Source organism: Empidonax traillii, unplaced genomic scaffold, assembly GCF_003031625.1.
Source record: "Empidonax traillii isolate 1590-97213 ecotype Southwest subspecies unplaced genomic scaffold, ASM303162v1 scaffold773:size403244, whole genome shotgun sequence".
Taxonomy (NCBI): domain Eukaryota; kingdom Metazoa; phylum Chordata; class Aves; order Passeriformes; family Tyrannidae; genus Empidonax; species Empidonax traillii.
The window spans coordinates 383,244-395,231 of record NW_020955966.1 but is presented as its reverse complement, the minus strand read 5'-3'; the positions used below and the strand labels follow the sequence as shown (position 1 = coordinate 395,231).

Here is an 11,988-nt window from a genome sequence, read left to right as displayed (position 1 = left end):
GAAGTCCCTGATTTATGACACACAGTTTTATAAAGTTGTCAACCCAGTTTTCAGTGGTAGAGGAGGAAAGGGAATTAGAATTAGGAATTAATATGGAAAAAAATAGGGAGAAAAACATACGTATAATATGCAGGAAATTCATGACAAACACGCATCTTGAGTATTGTCTGCAGCTCTAATTCTCTCATGCTATAAAGAACAAGAAAAAGGTTCAAAGAAGGGCAAGAAAGCTGAACAAATGGTAGAGAGTGAATGATTAAATAGTCTGTGACTCTTCAAAATGGAATAAAAGAGAAGCAGATGGGAGATTTGACAAGGAGTCTTGAAACCATGAGCAATACTTTTTTGCAGAGGATTAGGAAGATAAGGAGGTCTAGTATTTTCACATCCGGCTAAAGACAGCAATGGACCTAAGAAGAACATATGAAAACTGCATGAAAACAACATGCTTTCATTGAGATTTCATCTCAGTTTAACCTCTTCAACTGACTCAGCTCAAGAGCACATCTTTTGCCTGACTATTTACTGCAGAACGGGCCTGAGTCTTTAGGCATTGTTACAGACACATGACAATGTGTAACTGTAAGAGACCATGATCTGGTGTAATTCATACATTTACAAGCTGTGAGAAGGTGCAAATTAAAGCTCAAAGTCCTGTATACAGCTTTTTAAGCCATTTGCATTTCTCATTAGGCTTGTGTCATTCTTTGTAGTGGGAATTCTTTCTACATAAATCAAGTTTTCTTACATAATTCAAACTCACTGCACTCAAGGCAATTTAATTCTAGTTCAGCATACATTGCAACTAGTGATTTACCTCAGCTGTCTTTGAGTAAGCTTTAAACTTGATGAATTCCATCTAAATGGAAAAGCCAAGGCTAATCAAAGTAGACTCACTGATTCAAAAGTGATAATGCAAGTAATTTTTACTTCTTTCATCTAGATTAGACATTGGACAAATTTAGGGGTCATACAGTGTGTTTTCACCTGTCTATTTGGCTACCTGCTCTTCTGTTCTGGAAATGAGACCTAGAACTATCAGTAAATACATCCTTATGTCAGTGTGTGCTGACCAGGAATTACTGCAATGGAAATCAAGCCCTGCTTGCAGTAGAAAAACTTAAAGAAGGATTACAAACAACTAGGGAAGGCTTCCCACAACTTCTGTGCTTTAAGCTCCTTTTGGAAGCATTTAATTCCCCCTTTTGCTTTCTAACTACTGGATGAAGTTTTTCTTTTCTCTCTGTTCATTCTATACTACTGTATTCGAACATAAAGAATGCAAACATGAAGATTGTCCAGCCTGGATTTTTCATCCTTGAGTTTATTCAACAGCTATCTCCTCCAACATTGATCTGGAAGTGAGCAGATACTCACGGACTGTTTCTCCTCAAGGTACAGGTAGACCACACTTAGACCATCATGGTTTTTTTTTAACGAATACCTAAGACCATTCTGTGATTCCACAAGTGAAAAACTATTTTTAATTTAACCTACTCTTTCAGACTTTTTTAAAGTAGTATGGGGAAAAAAGGAATAATGTGCTTCCTTGGGAAAACTGGCAATTTTTCATTCCCCTCCGAAACTCTGCTCATCTCGGCTGACAAAAGATACTCTTTCCACAAATGTCTCTGATTTAAGATCCTGGATTCAAGACAGTTCACTCATTATGTTTACTACTCCACAGTTTTAAATATTGTTTTTATTATACCACCAAAGCATAGGCAAATTTTCCTAGACAAGTAAATACTTGTTGGAAAGGAGAGAGAATGAGACCGTAGAAATGGCTCGCAAAATCTAGGCCTTACGTTGCCTTTGTAATGCTTTCAGCTGAATCTTTATTGATAAGAGCAGATGGAGCTTTATGAAAAATGTGTAGTGGGTACTTAAGAAATTCCAGGAACAGTCAGTAGCTCGTTGACTGCTAAAATTTTGGGGCTATTGATCTCAATCCTCTCTCTGTGAACATTAATACAACACACTGAAGAATGTGAATACCGATGTGACCTGTGCAGGTCTTAGTGCTGTGGACTTGTTCTATTGTCCAGGAGAACAGTAGGGAAATACCACTTGTATTCTTATTTCTTGCTTATTTTCCTTCTTATTATCTTCTCCATGTATGCAAAAGAGAGAGAATTGCAGTAGGCTTGAACTGGTGTCATTCTACTAACTTTCATGGAGCTGTTGCAAATTTATATGATGTTCATGAATTCAGAATGTGTAGTACTTTACTGAAAAACTCTGATTTAAAACTGAACAACAGGCATGGTGTCATATCTGTAGCAGGAGCTTTAATTACTGTAATTAAAAAGAATCTGCATGAGCTAAAAGACAGGTTGCACTTTGAAGCATTCAAGTGAGAACAACATTACAATTCTGATAAAATCTTTAATTGCACCTACTTATCTTTCTTAACAATATTTTTAGTCCAAACAGTCTATAATCTTTTTTTAGCACACACCTGATAACTACTTCAGTGCATTTCAACCTAGGCTATGGCTAACTTCCCTCTTGAATATTTTAGTAAACACCTTACAAAAATTCACTCAGGTGTATGTGATAGCCGATTCTTATCTGAAAACTTGTATTTTCAGTAAAACTTATGTTATCAATCTGAAATGCTCCTATTCTTTGCACTTTGAAAGCTAATATTCCAAGGGTGAGTTGATGTACTGCTAGTAACTGACTTAATTTTCATTGCTGCTGTTAGAGTTCTGCTGTACCACCACACAAGGCAATGTACAGGCTGCTTAGTTTCACTACTGTCCTTGAGAAAACCATAGATAATGTGTAAATATCAAGCACTGTGTTTGCTTTGCCCTAGATCTGCTACTGAGGAAAACTGGGCAGCAGCTGAAGTACCAGCAAAGAGCCTTAGAGGTATTGGCAGGCTGGAGTTTCATGGGATAGGCCAGTAGAAACCTCTGGTTTTGGGCCACTGTCAGCAGTGAGGAGGGACACATGCATGCAGTCATCCTACAGCAACTGTAAGATCTGAAAGAAGGATAAAATAGTGTTATCTCTTCTTTTCAGTAAACAGGAAGCCCTGGTTCAGAGGTAGAAGAGACTTCTCTTTCTTCTTGGCTGCAGGAAGTAGAGAGGATTTGTGTGAGTGTTATTAGGGGGTTTGCTCCAGGGCAACGACTCTCTGAGCTCAGGATTGGGAATCTTGGCTCACTCTCCTCTCCAGTAGCTAAAGTGCCAGATGGGATAGGCTGGACCGAATCCTACCATGTTCTACAGGAGTTTAAAATACACTGGCTTAAAAGTAGGATTTAGTCTGCCTGAATTAGCAAGTAACTGGCATCTAAACTCCAGGGTATTGAATGAACCAGTTTCCCCTAAGTCCCCAAGTTCTCTGTGGCCAATGAAGAGGTCTGGGTGCCCTTGAAGGACACTTGTCTCACTGAGCTGAGATCTGGCCTTCTCAAGAGTGGGCATGGGGTGCCACTGGGGCTCCCATGCCTGCAGCTCTGTGGCTGTGCTGTGTAACCTTGCTTGGCAGCAAAGCAGCGCGTCAGGTCCCTTGCCCTTCCTCATTTTACTGAAATACCAGTGGTACTTGCCTAGGACTGTTTTTTTCAAGGGATTTAAGCCATTTTTGAGTGTAGAAATGTTGCATAGGTGCTTAATTCCTGGAGAAAGATATTGTCTTGGGGTCTGCACAAACTGGTCCTTGTAGGGAAGTTGCTCTCTTGGCTTGGACTAGAGGTCCATTTAACCCAGTACCCATCTGACAGGGACAGGTTGCTCCCTGTTAAGGTGAGGACCAGCGTGAACAGCCAAAAGCAGGTGCCAAGGGAAAAAATAAGAAATGTGGCCATAAATAAATGCTATGGGAAAGACTACAAGAAGCAGGGTGTACAAGCAGATCAAAGTTTATATTTGCAAGACTCAACTGTTGTTACATCGTGTGTATCTAAACTTGCTTTGGCAGGTGGGTCCTGGGATCCTACTGTTTAAAGCATTCCCAAGATCTGACTCTGTCCATCCGTGTAATCCTTGCAGGCAGCCTGGTTTAAGTTTTGCAAAGCCAATATGCCACTGAGGTAGACAGCAGGCCCTGGGATGATAACTGAAATGCAGTCACAGGGTCCTCACCGGGAAAGGCAGCAAAGGTCATGGAGTAGGAGCCCAATGCACCAGGGAGAGGTGTAAGGATGTGAGAGGGTTGCACTTGCGCACACTACATGTGTACATTTTTCTAATTTCAGGAACCAGAATGGTTATGCCAAACCTAGGCATGTATGAGTATAGGAAACGTGCTTGTTAACATCACCAGAAAACATATTGCTGACACTTTCAGAAGATTAGTAAGTGCCCTGGCCGTGCAAGGTGAATTCCTGGAGCAGGCAAGAGCAGCGACAGAGTCGAGGCACCCTATTGACTTATTTGTGTCCGTGAACCAGCTCTGACAGGGAGCTGATCGAGCAGCCCTTTCAGGGCAACCCTTTCTTCTGGGCAATCCTGCCAAATGCCAAAGCCCAGCTCTGAAGCCGTAAACCTGCTCCAAGAATTTACTCTAAGCAAGTACGAAAGCAGAGCGCAAACCCTCGGGAGCCCTTCGTCCTGCAACCAGCGAGGCAACGCAGCCCAGCGAGGGCAGCGGCTGGCAGCATCCCGGCAGCGCCAGACGCCAGCGGGCGAGATGGGAACAGATACGTGACACGCATGTTAAGGGTGCTTCTGATGTTGCCATTAAAGCCGGGGAGGGGGTGGCTGTGGCGGCGGTGGTCTGAGTTGGCTGAGCCCTTAGATGGGGACCATCCTCCCGCTCCGTTCCCCATCAGGAACTGCAGCCCAGATCTGCCCATGTGGCACCCGCCGGGCGCTGCCCCGGCGTGGCCAGGGGAGCACAGGGAGACGCCACCGCCGGACTCGCCGCGGCGCTGCCAGGAGCGCCCTTCCGCCGCCTTTCCCGGGGGAGCGGGGCGGGAGCGGAGGCGCGGGCTGGGGCGGGCACTGTGTTGCCGGAGCGACGGGGGCGGGCGGCTCGGCGGGGCCGGGCAGGAACCTCCCGCCATGGGCTGCCGGGACGCTGACAGCGGGATAAGAGCGGAGCGGGCGGCCGGGAGCGCCGGCTCCGGCGGGGCGAGCAGCGGGTAAGGCCGGAGCGGGCACCGCCAGCGGGGGCGGGGGGGACTGGCAGGGAGGGAGCTCGGCGGGCACAGGCCCTGCTGCGGGTTTCACCGGGCCGAGGCCGGCGCCGGGAGCCGCGGGGCCAGGCGGGCTGTCGGCGGCGGCTGCCGCCTGGGTCGGCGGGAGGTGCCGCTGGCGGCCCGGGGCAGCCCGGCGCCGCGGTGGGCGGAAGCAGCAGGAGCCGGCGGAGGCGCGGGCGGGGCCCGGCCCGCCCCGGGGTTCCCGGGCAGCGGCGGCCGCCGGCGGCGGGAGGGGCGGTGCGGGTGCGGGGCCCGCGTGTTTCCTGGGGCCGGCACCGAGAGCTCGGCGGCCCGGAGCGGTCCCTGCGCACGGCAGGCCTCGGCTGACATTTAATACCCTGTGTGCGTAACACAGGCGGTGCGTGCGGGCTCTCCTCCGTCCCCTCCCGTGTTACCGGGATGCTGCGCGGGTGACCGAGCACTGGAACAGGTCGCCCAGAGGGGTTGCGGAGTGTCCCTCACTGGTGATAGTCGAGAACCGTCTGGGCGCAATCCCGTGCCGAGTGCTCTCGGATGATCCTGCCTGGGCAGGGAGGTTGGACCAGATGACCCGCGGTGGTCCCTTCCAGCCTGACCGATCCTGCGATTCCCTGTGCTCTGCCTCACGGCGGGATGCGCTGGGCCAGGGGTTGGCGCAAAGCGGGAGCACAAAGCCTTCGCTGTCAGCGAGGCGTGTGTTGCAGACAGGAGATAACCTCTGAAGAAAAGCAAATGTGGGCTGTTCACGGAAATGCGATGACGCTGGCGGACGTGGGATATACAATAGTCGCCCTTTTTTAAAAAAATCCATTAAAATGAGTGGACAGAGGAGCGATGGGAACTCTTCTAGATATTCTTCGAGCGTGGGGAGAGCGTGTGAAGATGCTTCCCCGGGGAAAAAAAACAAAAATCTGAGAATTGGACGTTACCTGGTATCCCCAAAGGAACTAAAGAGCTGCCTTTTACTTACCTCTGCGGTGAGGGAGGTGGCAGGGAAAGCAGGTGAATTACTGGCAATGAGAATAAAACTTCTTGTAGAAGAGAAAGCAGAGCAAATTAAGAAATTCAGAGAATGAGGTGGCTGTATGTGGTGACTTAAAAGTTGGAAAAGCATCTAATATGGTTATACATGAGACTGGCTGAAGAAAAAAATCTGGATGGGAGACTTTTTTTTTTTTTTCTTGTAGTGCCACATGAATCAGTAAGACTTCAATATAAGGAGCTACAGAGGAGTGAGTGGTGCAAGGTTGTGTCACTAATATAATTGTAATGTTGCTGACGAGGTGATAGGACAACCATCTGTTTTAGTCATGTGTATCATAGTTTTATGTTAGGTAGCAGAAAACACATGCCTGGAACACTTAACTCTTCCTGAAGGAAGGGTCTCAATTTGCTTGTTTGGATAGGAGACCATGTCTACATGGAGCTTTTATCATGATGAAGCTATAGTGTGATAAGGACTCAGGAAAATATTTTTGAGTCTCCTTTTTTCTTTTATTGTAGGCTCTCAGACAAGTAGTGGAGAGAAGAAAGTATCTTCTTAGGTAGAAAATAGTTTAGAAAATATATGGTTAGTGGCTCTGAGAGTTAATGGTGGATGTTTAAAAGAGAGTAAATGAAAAATGATTGTTTTCATATAGTCATAGGTGAGAAAAAAAACTCACATCTTTTTCTAGGGTATTTTAATTTTACTGTTCTTCCTCATTGTACTTTGGACAGAGAATCTTGCAAGCTAAAGGCATATGGTTTTCAATGGGTTTCAATTTCAAAACCCGAAGTTAATAGTAAATGAGACCTCAGGAAGTCAGTTGTCACTTAGTTTGTAAGACTGTACACAGATTTCTTAAGAGGAGTTTTTTTGATGTCACTCTCTTCCTGCCTTTCCTCTCTCTTTCCACTGTGAATTTCTTTAGCCATACTCCAAGACAGCTTTCCACTAAAAATGTTTAATTGATTGTAAAAAGCTTTTTTGTTAGGTTAATAACCATTTAATTAAGATTCTTTTTTAATGCTTCTTTTGCCTCCTCTTTTCTCTTAGTCCCTGTTAGGGGACACTCATGTGTCACCATATCAGTTGGTGTGGTTTAAGACTGTGAGCACTTTGAACAATAGCACAGAATCTCTTGGAAAGCTAGACAATATGTAAAAACTGGAAAAGGAAACTCTATTCTTAACACTTACTGAAAGTAAGTTGCTGTTCTCATATAGTTACAGTTAAGCTCAAAGCGTGTAAGCAAATGCTGTGATTTTATGAACAACACTTCAGGGAGCTGTCAGTTTTGTGTTTCTATTGTCAGTGATTTCTGTAATAGACCGTGGTGCTTCCTTATTAATATAAAATTGTTCACTCTTCAGCTTGTCATCTAATTTCCATAGGATTTGTAGAATTTTGCCATTGTCATAGTAGTCTCTTTTCAATTCAGTTAGTGTTGCCCATAGAGAAAATCTGAGGCAAAACTAATTTTGATGCTTGTCTTTTGAGGGCAGACGGGAGCAGAGGGAACGCAGGGTGAAATGATTATTTTGTAAGAGGATTCAGCCGCACCAGGAAGTGCTCACTGTCCAGAACATGCCTGCTTGTCCTCTGCAGGTGAATTTCAGTTCTTTGCACTGAACAGCTGTCATTGACAAGGCCACACTAATACCTGTTTTATTCCTTTTTGAGTTGTCAGACTCTGTGGGCTTCCTTAGTTAAGAACTGTAGTAGCTCTTGCCTGAGATGTCTCTACTTCGTCTTTTTTGTTATGTTTGTTGGAAAATTGGATTATAATGTTAGAAAAGGATTGTAATACGCGGTGGAGGGAGGGCTTTATGTTTATGCCTGGGATTACTTTGACTCCTGCTTTCTTTTCCAGTTTAAAGTAGTTGTGAGAATGTCAGTTACTTTGGCAAATTACTGTTTTGTGAAGGTTCTTGGGCCTTTACATAGCATCAAATAGTTGAGCTGGTGTCATCACAGCTGTTGTTTTCTGTGGTGGCACTGATCTGGTGATGGTATACCTGGGACAAGATCAAGTACAAGAGACCTGTGGTTCCTTCTGTTCTGTCACCTGGGCTGATTTGTCTGAGCTGGCTAAGCTGATCGAGCAGCTTGTAACTGCTGAAGGGGGAAATCTCCCTCCTGCAGCCTTCCCTTTACTGACAGTGACAAGTGCCTGACCCCTCGATGTGCCAATTTAACAACAACAACAAAAAAATCCAGCTGAAAGAAATAGTTTTCTGCAAACCTGGGCAGATGAGTTGCATCACGAAGGAAATGGATGAGTGCAGTGCTGGAGAAAGAGGAAGGGAAGAGTTGCTGTGGAGGAACAGAAACACCTTCTTGCTAGTCCTGAGTTGTCAGGTGGGCTGAACTGTCATATGTAGGGGGACTGTGTGTTCAGGGACTTGGAAATTAGTGCATGGAGAAGTCTTGCTTCCAAATAGAGCACTCTGTACAGAAGCGATACTGGCATGTGTGATGATGGGAAAGGAGAAAAAGATGCAGTGTGTAGTTGGGAGGCTTTTCTTGCTATGCTAGCTCTTTGATTCATGTTTGCAACCTAGGGTCTGATTAGAATCTCATTTTCATTGGAAGTCAGGTTTTTTGTGTACTGTTTGAATAGAATAGAAGCGTGAGTCTTTCTGGTATGATTTTTAGGGAACTGAGCTGTGCACTCTGTGAAGATACAGCTTAAATCTCATGCTGAGTGAGAGTAGGACAGAAAAAAATCTGCAAAATTCATTGGCTTATGTAAGTTGAAGAAGGGGTAGGTATGTCATGCTGTGATCAGTATAGTGAAGTCCTAGAGTAAGTGCTATATCGTGGCAACTGTAAGTGCTGAAACTTCTGTTGTATCTTTGTTTTGGATATTTCCCTGAAGTTCCACTGGCTTTATTCAGTCACCTCTGCACATTTAATCTTCCTTCATTTTCTGTAGCTCATGTATTTTGTGGTTTTGGTTTGTTACAGAAGAGCAGGGCTTCCACTCTTCTGTTCCTCTGTCTTCTTTTTAGTCTTCTTTTCCCCCACAGGTAACTCCATACTGCCTGCTCTTGGTGTAGGTGGGATTTTGTGGCAGCCAAGCAGTGGGAAGCAGTGAAAGGGTTGTCTTCTGCACTCCTGAGCTTGTGTACTTCACTGTAGACATCTGGGGCTTGCCCTGTGGCACTTTGTATGGGGTTGAGCTATGTGGTGCTGAGGCTCTTATATTGTGAAAGAGCTTTCCTTTGCTTCCTGGATAATTTAAGAGGTGGGAAGTGGAAGGCAAATCATGAATGGTGGTTTGCGAAAGATGGTGGAAGACTAATGGCTGTTAGGCTGTGTCTGTCAGATGCTTGCTCAACCACTCTGACAATCTCAGTTAATCCTCATGTTTATACATTCTTTGCCCTCTTTCCCTACACAGAGAAAATTGAGCTCTTTGGCTTCGGTTAAAAACATCACGGTGCTCGATGGAAAAGTATGCAAGTATGAAGTAGTAAGTGTGAGGTGGGATGAGGGAGTTCCTGGTTATTTAGACTTTTGACAGTAGGGAAAGTCTTGGTTTTCCCTAGAGAAAATTGGGAAGGTGAAATATGAGAAGGAATTACTGTTAGGTAATGCCAAAAAGAAGGCTTCATTGAGAGCATTAAAACTGATGTTAACTTCATGCAGTTTTGTTTCAGCAAACGCTTGACTTCATCTATTTTTCTTTAGTATTGTAGAGATATTTACCAAGGATTTGTGTTCTTTGGGGGAATAAATGACGGAAAGCATCTAACTAGATTGCTTAATTTTGGTAAACAACTGATTTGAATAGGCTTTAGTGTATTACCTAAACTGTTTTTGTTACTCATTCCTCATCTTTATCTGAAGGGATGAATAGTTCTCAATGTCTAAATTCCGGAGAAGTGTGAATTAGTAAGGAAAATATTTAAGACTTAGTGCAGCAGTCCTGACAGTTCATAATTCTATTGCAGGAGCTGATAAAAATCCAGAAATACACTTTTGTTGTAGGATTTGAGGAGTTGAACTCTATCCAGTGTTGATTCAATAGTTCGAACAAACACAGAAATAGTCTTAAATTAACCAAAAAAGTGATAGTCTTTGACCTTCTTTCTGTTGGAAGGCAAGAGAGTTTAACAATCCTAATTTCCAAGAATTGAGAACAAACATTCTTATGACTTGCCGTAGAGAAAACAAAACATAAGCCCTAAAGTCTAAAACTTTGCATACATTATCTTTATACTACTTGCTTCTTACAGTGAAATGGGGAGATTTGAGTCACTGAGGAGTGCGTAGTTTCATTTTTGGTTTGTATGTTTCAATTAGGAAAAGATCAAAGGAGAGCAGAATTCCCTTCATGTGTCTGGATATATAGATGAAATGCTGTGTATCTGTGTCTTTTCAGCTACTGAAAGTACTCCTCATTAATTTAGAACTATTTTTAGAAGCCTAAATTACTTCAGTTAAAAAGTTGATTTGATTATTGGAGTCCTGCTAAATCCTTAGCATTTGCAGTGAAAATTATCGTATGATGTTTGCTTGCTGAAAATACTACTTGGCTACATATGTAGCCTTCATCTGGCACACTTCATGCATCTCCCCAACTATCTCTCAGCAGTGTAAAAAAAAAAAATCTTTTTTGTATGTGTGCATGTGTGATAGACATTTATAGTCTGGGGACTTGAAATGGGCTGCATTTTTTTTTTTTTCCTTGTGGATAAATTTAGAATTTTTTCCAGTGATTAAGCATTTTGTTAAATGTTTGTGGGTAGAGAGTTGTAACTATACTGGGAAACTTCATACACCTAGTCATTATTATGTGTAATTAAGTGTAATTATCAATAACAATTTTTCTGTTGGAGTCTATACTGGTTGACTAATTTTGAGTGTTATTTAAACTTTTAAAATAAATCAAAAATCCTTACTGTTTCTTATTTTCATTCCCACTGGAGAAAAGCTACCTAAAGTGAGATGTTACATGAGTCATTTTGCCTAAAGTTTCCTTGACTGTTGACTGGATCTTCTTAGGTCCAGCTCAGTGCAAGAGGGGCAGCTGGAATAAATACCTCCTTACTGTAAAGCCTGGAGGGAAGTATGAGGTCTGCTTCCCTAAAGCCACCAAAGCTGTTTGCCAGCTGTAAAAAAGCTGGCATAGTGAGCTTAATAGGAATAAGAGTGTATTAAACTCTCAGATAATGAGGTAAATTTTTTTTATTACCACTTTTAGAATAGCTACTTGCTGTTTTGTCTGCATCTGATTACTAATAGAAAATGCCAACTTCACTGACCAGTTTTGAAAACTCAGAAGCAGAATTTGTCTGCTTTTCAAAACTCTTATCATTGACCTTCCTCTCTTACTTACTCGCTTGTAGTGGGTACTTTAGACACAATGCCAAAATTTATCTTAAGCACTTTACTTTCTAGTTTTATTCTTCTACTAAGCTTTCAGTTTAGAGCAGCCTTTACTCATTTATATCCCTGTTCAGCAAGAGTACCTCAAGATACTGCTCAAATTTTTGTCTCCTATTTCTCTGAGTATTGGTGTAATCAAAATGTATAATCTTATAAATTACAAAAAGTTTTGTGTGGTCCTCCAGGTCATGATTTGAGTGGTACATTTGCTGTTTAAAATAATCTCCAGGTTGACACTGGATGGTCTGCATAATTGTAGTATGGTCACAGCTATAGTGTTTTTCCCAGTTGTCCCAGACACCACACTATCTGCTGATCTGCTCTACTGCAGATTATTTTAAGAGGGTATTCACAATTCTGCCTGATCATGCCGGGCTGATCTGTGTAGGCTCCCTGCTGGAGAGAACTTCTGTCTTACCTGCAGTAGTAGACTGCTGCTTTAATTTTGCTCTGCACAGTCTCTGGAGGTTA

The 11,988-nt window shown here is 43.3% G+C and overlaps 1 protein-coding gene across 6 annotated transcripts in view; it reads left to right on the top strand.

Moving 5' to 3' along the window:
* LYST (lysosomal trafficking regulator) overlaps nt 1-11,988 on the top strand; it is an 85,147-nt gene that overhangs the window by 4,021 nt on the left and 69,138 nt on the right. For 4 of the 6 annotated variants that reach the window (XM_027901318.1, XM_027901317.1, XM_027901316.1 and 1 more), the window contains exon 1: nt 5,005-5,102. The exons of 1 other annotated variant lie outside the window; for it this stretch is intronic. The gene's annotated coding sequence lies outside the window, so the exon portion shown is untranslated. Of the gene's footprint in view, nt 1-5,003; nt 5,103-11,988 lie in introns of those variants that run through there. One more of the 6 variants, XM_027901314.1, reaches the window with a different exon arrangement.